The sequence below is a fragment of the Moschus berezovskii genome, chromosome 15, assembly GCF_049115385.1.
Source record: "Moschus berezovskii isolate FMDL1 chromosome 15, NW_MosBer_1.0, whole genome shotgun sequence".
NCBI classification, from domain to species: Eukaryota; Metazoa; Chordata; class Mammalia; order Artiodactyla; family Moschidae; genus Moschus; species Moschus berezovskii.
This window is the reverse complement of record NC_142474.1, coordinates 56,769,764-56,788,579: the sequence shown is the minus strand read 5'-3', so window position 1 is coordinate 56,788,579 and position 18,816 is coordinate 56,769,764. Positions and strand designations below refer to the sequence as shown.

Here is an 18,816-nt window from a genome sequence, read left to right as displayed (position 1 = left end):
GGCGGCCCGCGGGGGGATCCGCACGGCCGCCCTGGGCCTGCGGACGAATATTCCCCTTTAAGCCTGGTGTCTCGCCCCCCCTCCCCGAGCCAGGCGCTTACCGGTTCGCTTTGCGCCCTCCGCCTCCTCCCGCGAACGGGACTCCGCCGCTCCCACAATGCACCGGGCGCGGCCGGGCTCCCTTAAGCGTCGCCTGAATAAAAAGGCCTCTCCCGGCGGCGGCGCGGAGGGCGGGAGGGCCCCGGGCCGCGCCTGGGCGCCGCGGGGGCTCGGCCTGGCTCGGCGGGCCCCTGCCGGGAACCAGGGCCGCCGCGCTCCGCCGTGCGCCGCGCGCGAGGGGCCTTTAAGGGCCGGCTCCCTGCCTTTAAGAGGCGGCGGGCCGCGGCCGGAGCGGCTCGGTGGCTGCGTGCGGCCCGGGAAAGGGGGCGGGGGCGATGTGCAGGCCCGAGCGCGGCAATGATTGGTCTCGGGGGAGGGGTGGGGGGTTGCAAGCCCGAGGAGCGGTGGCATCCGTTGCATGATGCAAAAAGGATTGATTTCAAAAGTTGCGAGTTGCATTGGCAGCAGCTTTTGGCGCCCAGGCCACCTCCTTTTCCTTGACCCGCTGAAAGGGCCGGGAATGTTTCCCAAAACCTGACGGGGTTCAACCGTGCTGCGTTTTGCGGGACCTGCTCCCCGAGCGCTGCCGTCGTTCCTACCGGCAGACAATGAGCACGGAGACAGTTTGAAAATCGGGTGGGAGCAGAGGGAATGCCCCCTCTGCTGCGACGAAAGATTTAGAAACACAGACGGCGCATTTGATTAATAACGACTCTCCCTTCTATTGTTCAGCCTGGCTCGGGAGCTCACACGAGCCTTGGTGAACACGCACACGTCCTGCGAAGTTTCTTGAACGTTTCATGCGTTTGGTAGGAAGTCAGAGCTTAAGGTTCCTCAGTTACATTGTTTGCTCTCCACAGGTCCAAGTCAACATGGCAGCCTAGTACTGCATGTGTTTGAATGAACACCCAAGGGAGCGATTGAGCTTCTGAGATTACTTTTTTCAGGTTTTCAACTTTCTAATACATTGCTGAAGACAATAAAGTAAAATGCTTTCCTACGACGCCTTTTCGTGCTTCCCTTGAAACCGAGAAGTTGGAAACTGATCAATCTTTTCTAGAGTGGTTCAGCATTTTCCAAATGTATTTCTGGGCAGGAGTGCTTTTCTGTTTTGTTTTTTTAACCAAAAGGTGCTGTAGGTTCTGTTGTCAGGTTTGTAGGCTACGCAGATGCCTATTTCATTCTTAAAATTTCTGCTTGGCAGTTCCCCAGGGTTTTGATCTGGGTGCAGTCTAGGAGACAGCTGTTGCAGGCTCCTCGCGGTCTTTTCTCCGTAGCCCTTCGGGAAGTTAGGAAAGAACACAGTAGCCTAGATTCTTTAATGTGATGTGTTGGACTTTTGTCAGAGTGACATAACCTACTGGTTGACAAACCTAGATTTGCCTCTGAATCGCCTGGGGTAACCCACGTGCAGGCACTCCCCAGGCAGCACTCCAGACGTCCAGAATCTGGGGAGGGGGGATGAAGATCGCTTAATTCCTTTCATCTCCGCCCTTTTAAAATCGATTTTGTGAGTTGTCGGAGGCATTTTGGTATTGTGTGTTTACTTTTTAGCAAAAAAAAGAAGTCACAACTGAAAAAAAAGATCTTGGGAGTTTAGGGGTAAGGTGGCTCACTCAAGAGAGGTGAGTAGGACCCTCCCTGAAGACTCATGTCTCATGCTGAGTTTGGTGTTTGTGCCGTAGTCAGCAGAGTTTGGAAGATTTAGTTCTTACAAGCTTAGCTTGTAAAAGAAGGCTGTACCACATTTGGGAGGACATCCTCTCTCTGCCAGAAGGGAAAACAGGGCCACATCTCCAGTGAGGAGGGAATTGTGCAAGTCAGTCGTAGAGTTGAGGGCATCAGACCCAAAGCTGCAGGAATTCGGACCTAAATAAGAATTTCAGATGGTTTAGTGTGTTATCAGAAGAAGAAGTGTAAGATGACCCCCAGATTTCTGGTTTGGGGGGAACAGGGTGAATAGTGAGGCTACTGATTGAAACAGGAACTATTAGCAGGCAAGCAAGTTTGAGGTGAGTTCAGCTTTGGAAATGTTAAATTTTAGGTGCTCACCTGATATTCTAGGCAGAAGGCAATTGGTAAAATGAGGTCTGCCACTTGGGGTGGGGGTGGACTCTGAGTTTGAGATGCAAATGTGGGGACCATCAGCATGTAAATGGGGTTTGAAGCCCCGGGAAGGGTTGAGATTAACCGGGAATGAGAGTGGGGGGGGGGGGAATGAAAGAGACCTTGGACAGAGCCCTGCGGAGCTTCAAACCTGAATGGCTGGGCGAGTGAGGCTGTTCCCTGCTTTGTGTAGGACGCAAGCGTTCTCAGAAACCGCTCCTTCCTCCCCAGTCCCTGGGATTGGAGTCCTTTGGCAGCTGTAGAACACCTTGAATCAAATTCTGCCAAGCGGAGTTTGTGGACTCATATAAGCCACGACGACTTGATGTCTCGGGGTCAGATAATCCACCAGATCTCTCATCCCTCCCTTCCTTTGCCCTAAACACAAGCCTCTCTCTGCTTCCCCCTATCAGCTTTCTATAAGTCTTCCCCAGGGGGCTCATCAGAGTCACATCCTGTTGGGAACCGTTCCCCTGCGGTCTCAGGTCCTACCAGTTCCTACTGAACAGATGGTTCTCCTGGGTCACGTTACCTGCTGGAGGCTTGTTACAACTACGAATTTATCAGCTCCACCCCAAAGATGATATCTATCAGGTGTAATGGGTGGAATTATGACAAAGATTCTTTGCTTGGCCGAACCTGTAGTGGGTCTCCTGAACTTCCTCCTAGACCCATCCATGTACTTCCTTGGAAAATCCAGTCCTAGCAAATCTGATCACCCTCAATGTCTGAACAGGGTCCTTGTCCTCCACCATCGCCCAGGCGCTTGATCACCCTGGCTTGCCTTCAGCAAGTGCTTCTAGAGCCGTGCTGTCCAATAAATACAGTAACTACTCTTCACGGTCCCTTTTGAGAGTTTGGAATGTCCCACATGTAATGTGCTCTCTGTGAAAAATGCACTGGATTTTGAAGACTTAAACAAACAAACAAAAAATGTAAAATAGCTTAATGATTTTTATACTGATTCATCTTGAAATAGAATATTCTTTTGAAGCCAAATGGAGTCCAGAAATCACACATAAATGGACGACTGATTTTCCTTTTAATTTATTTTGACTGTGTCAGATCTTAGTTGAGGCACTATCTAGTTGTGACACTTAGGCTTCGTTGCCCTGTCTGCTGCAATGTGGCATCCCAGTTCCCTGACCAGGGCTCAAACCCAAGTTCCCTCCATTGGAAGGCTCACTTTCAACTACTGGACCACCAGGGAAGTCCCTGAAATAGAATATTATGGATATGTTTGGTTATATAAAATATATTATTATTATTTTTTTAACATGGTCATCTGACCATTTAAAGTGACACAGATGGCTCACAGCCTGTTTCTCCTGGACAACTCAGCTCTGGATGATGCCCCAGTCCAGAGCCCCAGACACAGGTGTTCCCACACTTACACAAGTGTTGCACAAACACTTTGAGCATGTTCCAGACCAAAGCAATTATTTCTCTTCTAACCCTGCCCACTGCTCCCTGCCCCACCAACTCCCTCTCTACTTGACATCTTGGCGGACAGACAGTTATCCGCTGAACCGCACATGCCAGAACCCTGGCAGTCATACCCAGTCTGCATGTGCTGTGATCCATCAGCTCTACCACCTTCATACTGTTCATATCCAAACCCTCCGCTCCCCTCCTACAGTCCCTGTCTCTGTTTATTTTTCATCTCTCCCCTCAACTGTTGTAGAAGTCTCGTGTATGGTATTTTCGCTGTGATTTTCACTGATTTCCATTCAGTTCAAAGTGATTAATGCTGTGGAAATGATACTGATCCAAGGCAAACCTGTTCATGTTCTTTCCCTGCTCCAAACCTTTAGGTGGTTTCCATGCCTCTGGCTCCATTTCTCAGAGTATGGTGTTCATTCATGGGTGTGTGTGGATGATTTTAAGGATACAGGGAGGAACATTTTGTATACACATCTTGACATATATCTGAAAAGATATAACAGATAAAACCAGTGATTTTTATGAGGATTATTCCTCAGGATAAAAAGTGTGTCAGAGAAAGTTTTTTTGATTTATTTGTTTATTTTTGGCTGCGCTGGGTCTTCGTTGCTGCACATGGAATTTAGTTGTGGCGAGCAGGGGCTGCTCTCTAGCTGTGGTACAGGTTTCTCATTGGGATGGCTTCTCTTGTTGCGGAGCGTGGGCTCTAAGGTGAGTGGGCTTCAGTAGTTGCAGCCTGCGGGTGCTAGAACCTGGGCTCAGTAGTTGTGGCGCACGGGCTTAGCTGCCTTGCAGCATGTGGAATCTTCCCAGGCCAGGGATCGAACCTGTATCCCCTGAATTGGCAGGTGGATTCCTAACCATTGGGCCACCAGGGGAGTCCCTAAAGTTTTAAAGAAACTATAGCACAGTCTAAAGTAATGGGATTGGTTAAGTAAATGCATTTCTGATAAATTTCAGACTCAATATGGTTAAAAAAAAAAAATCTTCACGACCCAGCTTCTAATGTCCTCTCTAATATAATCTCCAGAAGGTATCCCCTTTCTATTCTTCAGCCATACAACCGTGCCAGGTACTTGCAGGTCTCCAGGCTCAGTTTCTCCTTCTCCACAAAGCATCTCATCAGGTGCTAGTTCTTTGTTGTACCACCACATCCCCCTCTTCTGGCAAATAAGAACTAAACCTCTAAGACTCTTCTCTGCGAGTCTTCTCTCTCTGAAGAGTTCTCTGGCAATGCATGGGGGAACGCTACCTATGGTAGGCAGCATGATGGTCTCTAGAGTTATCATCCACATGTGATTATGGTACCTTGGTCGGCAAAAGGGATTTTGCAGAGATGATTAAAATTTTTTTTTTTTTTTGGAGGGGGTGGTGGTAAGATTTTCCTGGATTATTTGGATGAACCAGTGTAACACCAGGATCCTGTCAACTTAAAAAATATTCACAACCTTAAAGTTGAGAGTTATGTTTTGTTGGGTAGGAATTTTTAGGACTTCAAACCCTGGAGGCAGCAACTTAAATAACCCTGAGATAACTGCTCCAAGAGGTGAGGGCGGGGACCACCCAGGTTATATAGAAGCTTTGCAACAAAGGGCACGTAGTCTGAATGTCAAAAGATTATTGTTAATTAAAGGAAAACCAGACATCCCATGTTAAGGAGTTTAGTGCTTTTCTATGTAAGGGATGGAGAAGGCAATGGCAAGCCATTCCAGTACTCTTGCCTAGAAAATCCCATGGATGGAGGAGCCTGGTAGGCTGCAGTCCGTGGGGTCGCTAAGGGTCGGACACAACTGTTCGACTTCACTTTCACTTTTCACTTTCACACATTGGAGAAGGAAATGGCAACCCACTCCAGTGTTCTTGCCTGGAGAATCCCAGGGACGGGGGAGCCTGGTGGGCTTCCGTCTATGGGGTCACACAGAGTCGGACAGGACTGAAGTGACTTAGTGACATCCAGCAGCAGCAGCATGTGAGGGAAGCTACAAGAGTCTGGACTTAATCATTCCTTCCCCATGCACCTCAGCTGTCTGGGGCCAGTATCCTGTTTTTTCACATCCTGAGTTTCCTCAGGGCTCACCGTAGGGAGTTGCTGCAGACTGATGACTAAACTGGATGGCAGGTGTTCTTTCTTTCCAGAGTTTCTTCAGGGCTCACCAGCTCACACCAGAGGGCTGCAATTGCTGATGACTGTGACATCCTTTGTTTATTGATATGGAAGGAAATGTTCCATTTCTCAGTACTGTTATCATCCCTTTGTTATACTTAAGGAAATTGAGACACAGAGAAGGTAAGCAACTTGTCCAAAGTTACAATGGTGAAAAGTGGAGGCCCTGGATTAGAACCTGGGCTGTCTGTCCCCCAAGTCCACACTCAAAGATGCAGGCTTTCACTGAGTGAGTGGCCCAGAAACAGAGCCCAATTCTGTGCTCCCCCTGAAATAGCAGGATTGGTTTACTCTCCTGTAGCTGCCCCCTCCCCCAGGTTGGGCATTATATATCTGAGTTATCCGCAAACACAAAGAGGCCTGACTGAAAGAGGCAGTTGGCCGGACCATGGTTGATGCCGCAGAGATGCCTGACATATTATCCCTTATCCTCCACTCTTGACAGGAGCTGTGTACACTCAGGTTTTTCTAGGAAGGACACCTCATTCTCCCCTCTCCCTTCCTCTCAATCCAGGTCAGGACTTAAGATTCACTAGGCCAGGGGTCCCCAGCCTCCGGGATCTAATGCCTGATAATCTGAGGTGCAGCTGATGTAATAATAAGAGAAATAGAGTACACAATAAATGTAATGCATTTGGGTCATCCTGAAACCATCCCCCTTCCCCCACCCACAATCCGTGGAAAAGTTGTCATTAACAAAACTATTCCCTGGTGCCAAAAATGGTGGGGACTGCTGCACTCAACCATCACTTGCTTCCCCAGTAGATGACAGGAGATTTCCTTCCAGGCCCTTCACTGCCTGCAGACCTGCCTTTGCAGCCCAAGACTTCTCTGCAAGCAGGGCTTAGGGCCCGAGGGCAGGTATGACAGTCCTACTGAAGGCAGGCTGCTATGGGGGGTGAGGGGGGCAGAAATTCAGATCCAGAAGCAATAGTGCCAGAGGTAATAGGTTCAGAGCCTAGAAAGGATAGATAGAGCCTTGGCAGCCCAGGTGGGAAAGCAACTTAGGAGTCTGTGCCTGGAACCACTCATTATTGGCCCCCTCACACCCAGCATCCAAGGGGGGTGGATTCTAGAAAGGAGCATGATTCCTAAGGCAGATTTTAGGCTGTATCCTGATATTTTGGGGGCCCTCCCTATTTCCACTGGGGCTTCCCTGATGGCTCAGTGGTAAGGAATCCACCTGTCAATGCAGGAGACTCGGGTTCAGTCCCTGGATTGTGAAGATACCCTGTAGAAGGAAAGGCCAACCCATTCCAGTATTCTTGCCTGGGAGATTCCATAGACAGAGGAGCCTGGTGGGCTAGAGTCTATGGGGTTGCAAAGAGTTAGACACAACTTAGCGACTAAAAGACAACAACTCTGCTCCCCTTAGGCCCCTCTCTAAGCTTACTCCTGTCGTCCTGTACAGATATGAGAGTTGGACCATATAGAAGCCTGAGTGCCAAAGAATTGATGCTTTCGAATTGTGATGCTGAGAACTCTTGAGAGTCCCTTGGACAGCAAGGAGATCAAACTAGTCCATCCTAAAGGAAATCAATCCTGACTATTCATTAGAAGGACTGATGCTAAAGCTGAAGTTCCAATACTTTGGCCACCTGATGCAAAGAGCAAACTCATTAGAAAGGACTCTGATACTGGGAAAGATTGAGTGTAGAAGGAGAAGGAGGCAGAGAGGATAAGATGGTTAGATCGCATCACTGACTCAATGGACATGAGTTTGAACAAGCTCCAGGAGATAGTGAAGGACAGGGAAGCCTGGCAAGCTATAGTCCACAGAGGGGAAAAGTGTTGGGCACGACTTAGCAACTGAACAACAACTTGAAACTACACAGCAAGGCTCCAGATTCCTGTCTATATAAGAGAAACTGGCTCTTTTTTTTACACTGTGAACGTTTCTAGTGATCCAAATCCCTCCAAAACAGGGAAACAGCTTAAAGGCCAATCTTTTTTTTCTTGCATGACATAAACATGCTTTCTTCTTATTTTTAAATATCATTTCTCTCATTTTATCATTCTTGCCTAAAAAGTCAGGTCAACAATAAGCCTTACTTTCGAGCAGCTGCTGGTTTGCAGGCACTGTGCTCAGTATTAGAACACTGTGATCAGGTCAAGATCCCAATCAGTGACAGAGAAATGCTGTAATGCCAAGCATGAAGTCAAGGTCTCAGGGATATTTTTTTTTTCTTTGAGGAGCAGGGATCTATGAACCTTCTGAAATTACGTGGAAAATTCTATCTACTTGTGCATTTCTAGAAAGAGAGTTCCTAGCTTCTGTCAGCTTCCCAGCTATGATAATAGCTTTTATCATATTCCCAAACTGGGTAATATGGTGACAAGTGCTGTGGGAGAACAGAATTTGAAGGAAAAAGTGGAACTATAGGGAGTGCATTATTATTCCATTAATTTATTAATGCTACTGTCCTTGCAAATAGTCTTTTTTTTTTTTTTTGCAAATAATCATCAATTATTTTCTTCAGGGGTCTTTTACAATCTTCAGTAAAAGATTTTATCATAGTTTTTTGGGCAAGGAAAAAAAAATCACATGAAATTTAAGTCATGGTGTTTGACTTCAGAAGGAGTGATTTATTTTTTTTAAATTTTTATTGGAGTACAGTTGCTTTACAATGTTGTATTAGTGTCTGCTGTATGGCAAAGTGAATCAATGGTATGTTTATATAGACCTGCTCTTTTTTGAATTTGCTTCCCACTTAGGTCACTTAATTGGTTATTTCTAAAGGAAAGGAACTCCTTGGAGTGGGCCATAGTTAGCAAATCCCCTGCAAGCTCGATGGAGGGTCTCCCCTCCCCTAATCAAGCCTGGGGCTCCCCCAGAGACCTGCTTTCTGCAGCATCCCTGTGCATGGCTCTGAGTGTTGGGTCCAGCAGGGTACCCTCCACTGAACGACAAGTAACACTATCTTGCTTTCTGAAATTCTGGCTTTGCACCTCCCCAAATGTACCCACATTCCCCAAAATTCCACTGTGCTGTGGAGTTATCCCTGGCGAATCCCCCTTTTCCTTAGCACAAAAGTGGTTAATCTGGTGCTATATAAAATGAAGATTTTATCGTTTGCACACAGAGAGTAGCAAAAGTTACAAAATTAGTTAGGTTTTCCCTTTGTCTCTTTGATACAGGGGTGATAACTAGGGGTGACAGGGGAGAAAGCCAGTTTATTTTCTTCAATTACGTTTTCACATCTCTGTCTCTTCCTGCCTTCACTCATTAAAATGAGTGAGGTTTTGCACACAGTTTCCAAAAATGCATAGGCTACTCACCACCTCCCTCAAATGCTGAGACCCAGAGAGCCAGCCCCTCCAGGTTCATTGTGCCGCTCTTCCCTCGACCCTTCCATTCCCACTTCTGTTGAGGAAAACTGCTCTTGCCTTTTGGCCAGAGATCCTAACCCAACCATTTCTAGCTTCCTGTCCTTCAGGGGTTGGTTCTGCAACATAATAAACAAAGGGTGCATTTCTTCCCATTTTTTCTGAATGATATATAGTTGGTTCTCTCTCCCCACTCCCACCCCCGCGGCTGAGACCCTCTGCGAGGGAGCATATTGTAATGAACAATGAGTGTTAGACGCCTGATCCCCCCTAGTATTTGGTGGGGGAGGAGGGAACAGGGAGAGGTGAGGAGGGGAAGAAGCAGAGAAGACAGGTAGAGAGGCTGTGTCTGTGAGGATGTAAGTCTCAGACTTACTATTTCCTGCTGTCAGAACTGTTTAAATAAAAATTGGCTCCACGGTGGTCCGGTGGCTAAGACTCCGAGCTCCCAATGCAGGGGGCTTGGGTTCAGTCCCTGGTCAGGGATCTAGGTCCCACATGCCGCAATTAAGAGTTCGCATACCACAGCTAAGACCCAGTGCAGCCAAAGAAAAAAACTGGCTCCAGAACCAAGCCTTCCGTGAACTGAAGTTCACTGTTCTGCCAGCAAAGGAGCAGCTATTTATTCACCTTCTTTGTTCTCCACATTTAATTCATGGCCAACTTTGCCCTTCGCCCCCAAATACACCATCTTCCTTAATTATCTCCTCTGGTCAGAGGCCACTTGGGAAAAGAAGGACTGATTGAGTTCTTCCTACCTGAGGGGTCCTGACCTTGTCCAGCACTTGCCCTGTGCTGCAGCGTGCAAGGCCCAGGCCCAGGCTCAGGAGTGGACCTGGACTTGGGACCTCTCGACGCAAAACTAGACAGACAGGATACAAGGGAGGAATAATAAATAAATAATGCCGGAGACAAAAACTGGTTTTAGTTTAAGTCTCTCAGGGTACCCCCATCTGGAATGTAGGGGCCGTGTCTGATTTGGGATGAAATGCAGGTTTGGATCTCCTTGGCTTGAACTGCTCTGAGCAGAGCCAGTCCTCTGGCTGAAGTGGTACTGTTTCAAGGAGAGTGAGCGTCATGTTTCCTTTTCCATGCTTAGCAGGCGGTCCAAACAACATGTCGGGAGTTGGACTGGATGAACCTTAAGATCTTTTTCCGCCTGGAGGTTCTGTGATTCCTTTAAGGTGAATGAATTGTCAGCACCCCTGACAATTTGTTGTTGATGGTGATTATTTCCTCTGCTGGGTCTGCATTGTTAGGCGGATTCTTTCCCCCCTCGCCACTAGGTATGTATGATAAATACATAAAGACGAGGATGAGAAGGAGTCACGTCAAATGCAAGATATGCTGACCCATGGGAGGGAGAGGAGGAAAGTCTGAGGAGATGGCTACAGTAGAATTCTACCTGCGGTCTTTTATTTGAAGAAAGATCTAGGGGATTCCCTGGCGGTCCAGTGGTTAGAATTGCCAGTTTTCACTGCTATATAGAGAGTTCAGTCAGTCCCTGGTGGGGGAACTAAAATCCTGCAAGTCACACAGTGCAGCCAAATTAAAAGAAAAAAAAAAAAACCTAAGAAAACTCAATAAATGTTAAAATAGATGTTACACCCATCTCAACATTCTTCAGTCTGGCTAGGGGAGGAAGGAGAGGGTGGGATGTATGGAGAAAGTAACATGGAAGCTTACATTGCCCTATGTAAAATAGAAAGCCAATGGGAATTTGCTATACGTCTCGGGTAACTCAAACAGGAGCTCTGTGACAACCTAGAGGGGTGGGATGGGAAGGGAAATGGGAGGGAGGTTCAAGAGGGAGGGGACATATGTATACCTATGGCTGATTATGCTGATATTTGGCAGAAAACAGCAAAATTCTGTAAAGCAATTATCCTTCAATCAAAAAATAAGTTAAAAAATTCTTCCATCTGAAGACCAGGGCAGTCTCTCCCTCTGTGATTGGGCTATATGGACCATGTGCTCTCTGGCCTTGCATTTGTTTAGGGCCAGGTCTCACCATGTATTTCTGGAGGTCCTTTTATGTCTCAGGCACGTTCCTAGGTGATAGGAACTCTGTGATGAACAGGACAGACATGGCTCCTACTCTCAGATAGCATTTTCCTCCCAGGGATGCTCTTGGCTTGATGGTTTTCACTGGGCCAGCAGCGTCAGCCTCACCTCAGAACTTACTGGAAATGCAGATTTGGGGTCCTACCCAGACCTGTAAACTCAGGATGCTATGGGGGTGGGGCCCCGTAGGGGGCACTTTCACAAGCCCTCCGGGTGATTCTGGTGCACCCTAAAATTTGGGAACCACTGCTCTTGTATGAAAAAGAGAATGCTCTCTCCTTTTTACACCCAGTTTGGGAAGAGGGGAGGGGGTGTCCCTCCAAAAGTTGCCTGTGTTCCAGAGGTGAAGAGGATATTGTTGAATCCTGTGTGCAGCCCTTTCATCATGCTTGCATACGCCACCCTAGTTCTGCTGTCACCCTGTTCTGGGGCCCACTGCTCGGGGGTGCATGGAACCCCTTCCCCCACCCCTCCCTCAGGCTTGGCCTCAGGACTGTGCCAGATTCATCAAATCAGACTCTTTCCAAGTCAGACTCATGCTCCATGGAGCCTCCCTCCAAGCTGCTCACACCCAGGTCCTATGTCTGTGTATGTCCAAGCTCCTGGGGCAGACTGAGTTCAAGTCATTTTCCCAGAAGTACTACAACTCCCATGGGAAAGTGGGGTGCAGTCGTATACCTGGGTACATGGGGGCCTGTGGTCCACCAGCCCCCTGACACTCTACCCCAGCTTCCACCTGGTCAAGATATCCTCCCTAGTTTGGCACTTAAGACCCTCAGTGAACTGACCCTATCTATGTTTCTCTCTCTCCCTTCTGAAAGATGACCGTGGAAAAAACGCACTTGTCCTTGCTCATAGAAGATATTCACACTTTCTGTCTCAGAGGTTTGTATTTTATTTTATTTATATTTCTTCTGTCTGAAGTAGTTTCTGTATATGACAACTCCACTGTTCCCACCTCAGCCCCATCCATGCTTATCAGTTCAGATCAATCTCAAATGCCATTTCCTCCCTCTCTAGCTGGAGGCAGTTGCTTCTTCCTTTGTGTTTGCCTTGTGCAAGGCTTTATCGGCATGTATAACCTGTCATTTATCTCTCCCATTTCATCCTGTATTCCAGTGTTTTATGTGTATGTCTTATTAAGTCATGAATCTCTTAGACATCTTAGTCGAGATAATTCCTTAATGATGCTGAGCATACTTCCAAGCTCAAGTGATATCAGTAAAGGTGTTGTTCCAAAGTGTCTGAGACATGGTCTTCTGTCCTCAAATTACTCTAAGTCTAGAGGGGAAGACGGATATTTTGTTTATACTAGGCGACTGAGCTCAGGGCAGGGTGATGTGTTTGCCTGGAGGAGAGAAAGGCTAATTCTGCTTGCGAAGGCCTTGGAGGTGGGAAGCGTTTACAGAGAAGGTAGAACTGGAAGCTGTTGAAGGGAGGAATTCTCATTACAAGCAAGTGTAAGAGAGACTTCCCTGGTGGTCCAGTGGCTAAGGCTCTGCGCTCCAAATGCAGGGGGCCTGGGCTCAATCCCTGGTCAGGGAACTAGATCCTACATGCTGCACATAGCTAAAGATCCTTCATGCCACAACTAAGACTCCTGTGCAGCCAAACAAGTAAATAAATATTTTAAATATATATATATATATATATAAAGGACTTTCTGGCAGTCCAATGGCTAAGACTGTACCTCCAGTGGGGGCATGGGTTTGATTCCTGGTTGGGAAACCAAGATCCTGCATGCCAAGTGATGCAGCCAAGAAACAAATAAAAATAAATTTAAGAAGTTTTTTAAAAAAGAAAGTGTAAGAGGCCGAGAGACAGGGCAAAGACACCCTCTCCTGTGTTCTGGGAGAGAAAGACAGAAAGGGATAGACAGTAAAGAGAAGTAAGTACAGTTTCACAGACGCCAAGGGAAGAGTCTGTTCTGTAGGAACAGAGAAGTGAAGTAGAGAGATGCCCTTGAGGTAAGGTCACCGTTACTGCCAGCCTTATTCAGGAACCGCAAGAGGTACATAATCCTGAGAACAAACCACCACGCAGGAGCTCTCATGGAAACTTAAGGAGCCTCTTTGAATTTCAGGCTTGGTTACTATTTGAACCTCCTCATCTGCGTGATTTAGGATGGTGTTTTTCCGTCCGGGGACTGTGGTGTTGTTCAATCTCTCAGTCATGTCCGACTCTTTGCGATCCCATGGACTGCAGCACACCAGGCTTCCCTGTCCTTCACTGTCTCCCGAGTTTGCTCAAACTCATGTCCATTGAGTCGGTGATGCCATCCAACCATCTCATCCTCTGTCATCCCCTTCTTCTCCTGCCTTCAATCTTTCCCAGTATCAAGGTCTTTTCCAGTGACTTGGCTCTTTGCATCAGGTGGCCAAAGTATTGACGCTTCAGCGTCAGCATCAGTCCTTCCAATGAATATTCAGGGTTGATTTCCTTTAAGATTGACTGGTTTGATCTCCTTGAAGTCCAAGGGACTCTCAAGAGTCTTCTCCAGCACCACGGCTCTGCCTCAAGCTCTCAGGTCTGTACATGGCTACTGGAAAGACCATAGCCTTTACTGTATGGAATTTTGTTGGCAAAGTGATGTCTTTGCCTTTAAACACACTGTGATGTGCTAAGTTGCTTCAGTTGTGTCCGACTCTTTGCGACCCTAAGGAGTGTAGCCCACCAGGCTCCTCTGTCCATGGGGATTCTCCAGGCAAGAATACTGGAGTGGGTTGCCATGCCCTTCTCCAGGGGATCTTCCCGACTCAGGGATCGAATCTGTGGCTCTTATGTCTCCTGCACTGGCAGGCAGGTTCTTTACCACTAGTGCCAACTGGGAAGACCTTTTAACACACTCAGTTCAGTTCAGCCACACAGTTGTGTCCAACTCTTTGCAACCCCGTGGACTGCAGGATGCCAGGCTTCCCTGTCCATCACCAACTCCTGGAGCTTGCTCAAACTCATGTCCATCGAGTTGGTGATGCCATCCAGTCATCTCATCCTCTGTCGTCCCTTTCTCCTTCTGCCTTCCATCTTTCCCAGCAACAGGGTCTTTTCCAATGAATCAGTTCTTTGCATCAGACAGCCAAAGTATTGCAGTTTCAGCTTCAGCCTCAGTCCTTCCAATGAATATTCAGGACTGATTTCCTTTAGGATTGACTGGTTTGATCTCCTTGCAGTCTAAGGGACTCTCAAGAGTCTTCTCCAACACCACAGTTCAAAAGCATCAATTCTTCAGCATTCAGCTTTCTTTATAGTCCAACTCTCGCATCCATACATGACTACTGGAAAAACCATAGCTTTGACTAGATGGACCTTTAGTCAGCAAAGTAATGTTTCTGCTTTTTAATATGCTATTTAGGTTGGCCATAGCTTTTCTTGCAAGGAGCAAGCGTCTTTTAATTTCATGGCTACAGTCACCATCTGCAGTGATTTTGGAGCCCAGGAAAATAAAGTCTGTCACTGTTTCCATTGTTTTCCCATCTATTGGCCATTAAGTGATGGGACTGGATGCCATGATCTTAGTTTTCTGACACTAGAAAAGCTAGATCTTAGTTTTCTGACATCTAGTTTTTTAAAACACTAGATATATTTAAAATATTTTTTCCCCTTTGCAGCTGCTGCTGTTAAGGTGCTTCAGTCGTGTCCGACTCTGTGCAACCCCATAGACGGCAGCCCACCAGGCTCTTCCATCCCTGGGATTCTCCAGGCAAGAACACTGGAGTGGGTTGCCATTTCCTTCTCCAATGCATGAAAGTGAAAAGTGAAAGTGAAGTCGCTCAGTGGTGTCCAACTCTTAGTGACCCCATGGACTGCAGCCCACCAGGCTCCTCCCTCCATGGGATTTTCCAGGCCTTTACAAAGAGTCTGTAGTAATTAAGTTGAGAAGTGTTGAATGATGACTTCCTCCTGCTGTGTTTCATGCAGAGTCTCCCTCTGACCAGTAGGAGGCAGCATAACCTAATGCTCTGAGTCAGGATCGTTGCTCCAGTGGGCTCTGGCCCAGGGAAGGAGGCTGTGGATGGTTCTGTACTTACATTTCCTTCTCTGCATCCTGAGAAAGGTAGGAATTAATAATAATTAATTAACAGCCAAGCATCTTCAAAATGTTAAATGATGTGGGCGTGCTGGACATCATTGCAGGAATCAAGGCTGAATAGAATACCAGTCTCACCAATGTGGCCCTGAAATCTGAAAAGCTCAAAGCTTTTTACGAGGGAGTCTTGTTCCTATTTCTGCAAATGGAAATGCCCAGTATGCAGCTATAACTAAACTAAGCATTACAGCCAACTTCTACCTGTAGGTATGGAAAAAATGGAAAACGTAGGGTTTTCTGGCCATATGCTCTAAAATTATTTAAAATGATTATATTACTTTTGAGTGTATTAAAACAGTTATTTGTCTATTGCAAACACTGTATATTACTAGCTGCAAGAGCTGAAATATTAGGTCTGATGTATTTGCAAGTCTTTCTACTTCCCAGAGGCAGCAAAGCATAGTGGAAATGCATACCAGTCTTTCCCTCCAGCTGTGTGACCTCAGAGAGTTGGTCCAACTTCTCTGCTCTTCCCAGCACCTATGAAACTTGACTGTCCTGATAGTACCAACTGGCTGCTGCTGCTGCTACTGCTGCGTCGCTTCAGTTGTGTCCGACTCTGAGCGACCCCATAGACGGAAGCCCACCAGGCTCCCCTGTCCCTGGGATTCTCCAGGCAAGAACACTGGAATGGGTTGCCATTTCCTTCTCCAATGTGTGAAAGCGAAAAGTGAAAGTGAAGTCGCTCAGTCGTATCCGACTCTTAGCGACCCCACAGACTGCAGCCTACCAGGCTGCTCCATCCATGGGATTTTCTAGGCAAGAGTACTGGAGTGGCTTGCCATTGCCTTCTCCGGCTAGGCGTGTTGAAATAAGAGCATGAAATAAGAGCCTGGCACATAGTGGACACTCAGTAAAATATTCAACATGTTATTAGTGCCTGGATGTTTGGTCCCTAATCTAGACTATGATGTGGGGCATTGGGTTAGATACCTTCCAATGTCAAGTTCTATGATTCCATGGGATATGGTGAAATGATAAAATGGACTTTTGTTTCAGTTTTGCTAAAACCACCCTCATGTTGAACACAAATAGGAAAGTTACTCTGCTGATCTTGACCGTGGTAAGGTTGTTAAGATCACGAGCTACATTCTCAAAACGCCCCAGCTGCTTTTTCCCCCCGACATGTTAGTTTCTTGGAGGCAGGCCTCTGAGCTGAACACTGCAGCTACTGCCGTTCACTTAGCAGGACTCAAAGTATCTTGAGGGAATTAATGGACATGATCATGTTTGGGGGGAACCCGTGAAGGAGAATCAACATGTAACTAGAGCAAAATGCCATGTGAAAAATGGCTATATGGTCATATGTGCTTGGAAACCCTGCTTACCACAGTCTCCTCCTAGAGATTTCCCCACTGTAGTGTAGAAACTCTGTCCAACAGAAATGGAATGCAAGCCACAGATGCAGTTTAAAATTTTTTAGCAGCCATGTTCAAAAAGTGAAAAAGGAACAGACGAAACTGATCGTATTAACCCTTTTCTTTTTCCTTTTCAGCCGCACCCAGTGGCTTGCCAGATCTTAGTCCCCAAACCAGGGATTGAACACGGGCCCCCGGCCTTGGAAGCACCAACTCCTCACTGCTGGATTGCCAGGGAAGTCCCTGAAATAGATTTTAACACTATATTTTATTGAACCCAATTTACCCAAAATATAAACAGTATTTTTAAGTTATCTCCTGAAATCTTTGATAGTTGGCGTGTATTTTACAGCTAGTGCACTTCTCATTTTGAATTAGTCATGTCTCAAGTGTTCCAGGCCTCATGAAGCCAGCAGCTACGTTATGGGATGGCTCAGGCTCCAAGAATCCATGCTTGGAGGGAATCCCACTATAACCTGAAACGGCCCCATGGAGTGACAGGGGAAATGATGGAAAAGAATAGAAGGTGCATTTAGGTTAACCTAAAAGCAAAGATCTTGGAAGAGAGTCTGTCCTAAAAAGGCCTAAATAACGTTAGTTAGGGTTTAAAATTTCTCATTGTACGTTAATGACCAATATCAGCATTTCCCCCAAAACCCCTGGCAGAGACTAAGAGAGACACTTGTGGTCCAGGCAGAGATGGGCAGAGGCACCTGTAGTCCAGTCCAGGAGATGATATGGTCTTGTGTTTATTGACTGTTTGAATTCTTATTTAATTTTGCGTTTCTCTGGTCCTGGGTGTCTACAGGTTGAGCCTGTGTGGTGTTGGGCAATTTTTAAAAAATCTGCAAATCATGTACATTAGCAGCCACCACTTCTCAAACTCTTTGGCACGAGACAACTTTTGCTCTGTGTCTCATCCCACTTTTCTGGTCCCAACCTTTTCACTGTGTCTGTGCGCTGGCGTTCTTTTCACTCCTCAGCCTGACTCTCCCACCTTCGTCTCATCTTCCGGCCAGCTTTCTTCCCCCAGATGGAAGAAGCCACAAACTTGAAATATTTGGTCCCCTCCTGACCTGCTGTGAAATACTTCCTCTCACATACCTCTGTTAAAAACGTTTTATGATCCCGCATATTAATCAATGTGGTTTTTGATCAGCATCACATAATTGTGCCATGAACCACAGCCATAAGTCAAAAGACCTTCTCTAAACTTTCAGTGACTGCTCTGGACAGTTTTGTAGGAGGGAAGATGGGAGATGTTTAATCAGACTAGGAGTCTTTCAGGAGAGCATCCAACCTACCTCAGGACTCATCCAAAGGCCGTTTGCTTTTCCCTCCCAAGCATTTCGCTTGATCCAAGGTCCGTTAACAATTTGAAAGTCAAACCCCTGTCTCGGGTTACGGAATGGGTATCTCCTTTTGTTGTGTGGGCTCAGACACCCGATCCCCACTGGTAGATCCCCCCAGGATGCTCCTTCCGCACAAAGCTCCAGAATTACCTTCTCAAGTGGGCAGTGCAACGTAACCACACTGGCCATCCGATCGCCCCTCCTGGAAGGCAGCAGACATCTGCCAGGATCCCAGGGCCGTGTTTTATATAAACAAGCCCAGCTCACTCCATCATTCAGAGATGTGTGTGCGGAGACAGGCAATCACCTTGGGACCACATGCTTTTGATAATCTTTTGGCAAGTGAACACATCCCCAAGCCAGGATTTGTCATCATCTTTTCTTTTTCTTAGCGGTGAGCGAATAGATACATGCTTTGCTGGTTCCACTTTTTTGAAAGTCACTGGTCTGTTTTTTGCTGCCTGACTTTCAAGGCTAAGAATGTCAGTTTTGGTTACTTTCCATCTCTCAGTGGAAGTTACTTCCCTTTTGCTGTTGGAGAGGAAAGATGTGCAGGAAAGACGACTTAAAATGACCAAGATGGAAAGAAATTTAGAGCGAAGTGCCTGTTTTCCTGTCTGGGTCCATCTGCTCCACCAGCCTGGGATGCCTGCCATTCCTGCTGCTTCACTCTTACCCCAGCTAAGGTGTGTGCTCAGAAGCTGATAAAGGTGATTTATACCCTGTATCATGAAACTTATGCATTTTAAGTAGTTACTCTATTCCAACTTTGTGCAACCATTACCAGTAATTCCAGAACGTTTTCGTCACCCTGTA

The 18,816-nt window shown here is 46.8% G+C and overlaps 1 protein-coding gene and 1 long non-coding RNA gene across 2 annotated transcripts in view; one reads left to right on the top strand and one right to left on the bottom strand.

Annotated features, from left to right (window-relative positions):
- The window catches only part of SEPHS1 (selenophosphate synthetase 1), a 24,952-nt gene extending 24,609 nt beyond the window's left edge, over positions 1-343 (bottom strand). Inside the window, exon 1 of the mRNA XM_055428649.2 lies at positions 102-343. The gene's annotated coding sequence lies outside the window, so the exon portion shown is untranslated. The remainder of the gene's footprint in view (positions 1-101) is intronic.
- The window catches only part of LOC148775447 (uncharacterized), a 19,634-nt gene extending 818 nt beyond the window's left edge, over positions 1-18,816 (top strand). Inside the window, exons 2-4 of the long non-coding RNA XR_016039182.1 lie at positions 12,025-12,088; positions 15,122-15,257; positions 16,786-18,816. This is a non-coding gene — a long non-coding RNA (uncharacterized LOC148775447). The remainder of the gene's footprint in view (positions 1-12,024; positions 12,089-15,121; positions 15,258-16,785) is intronic.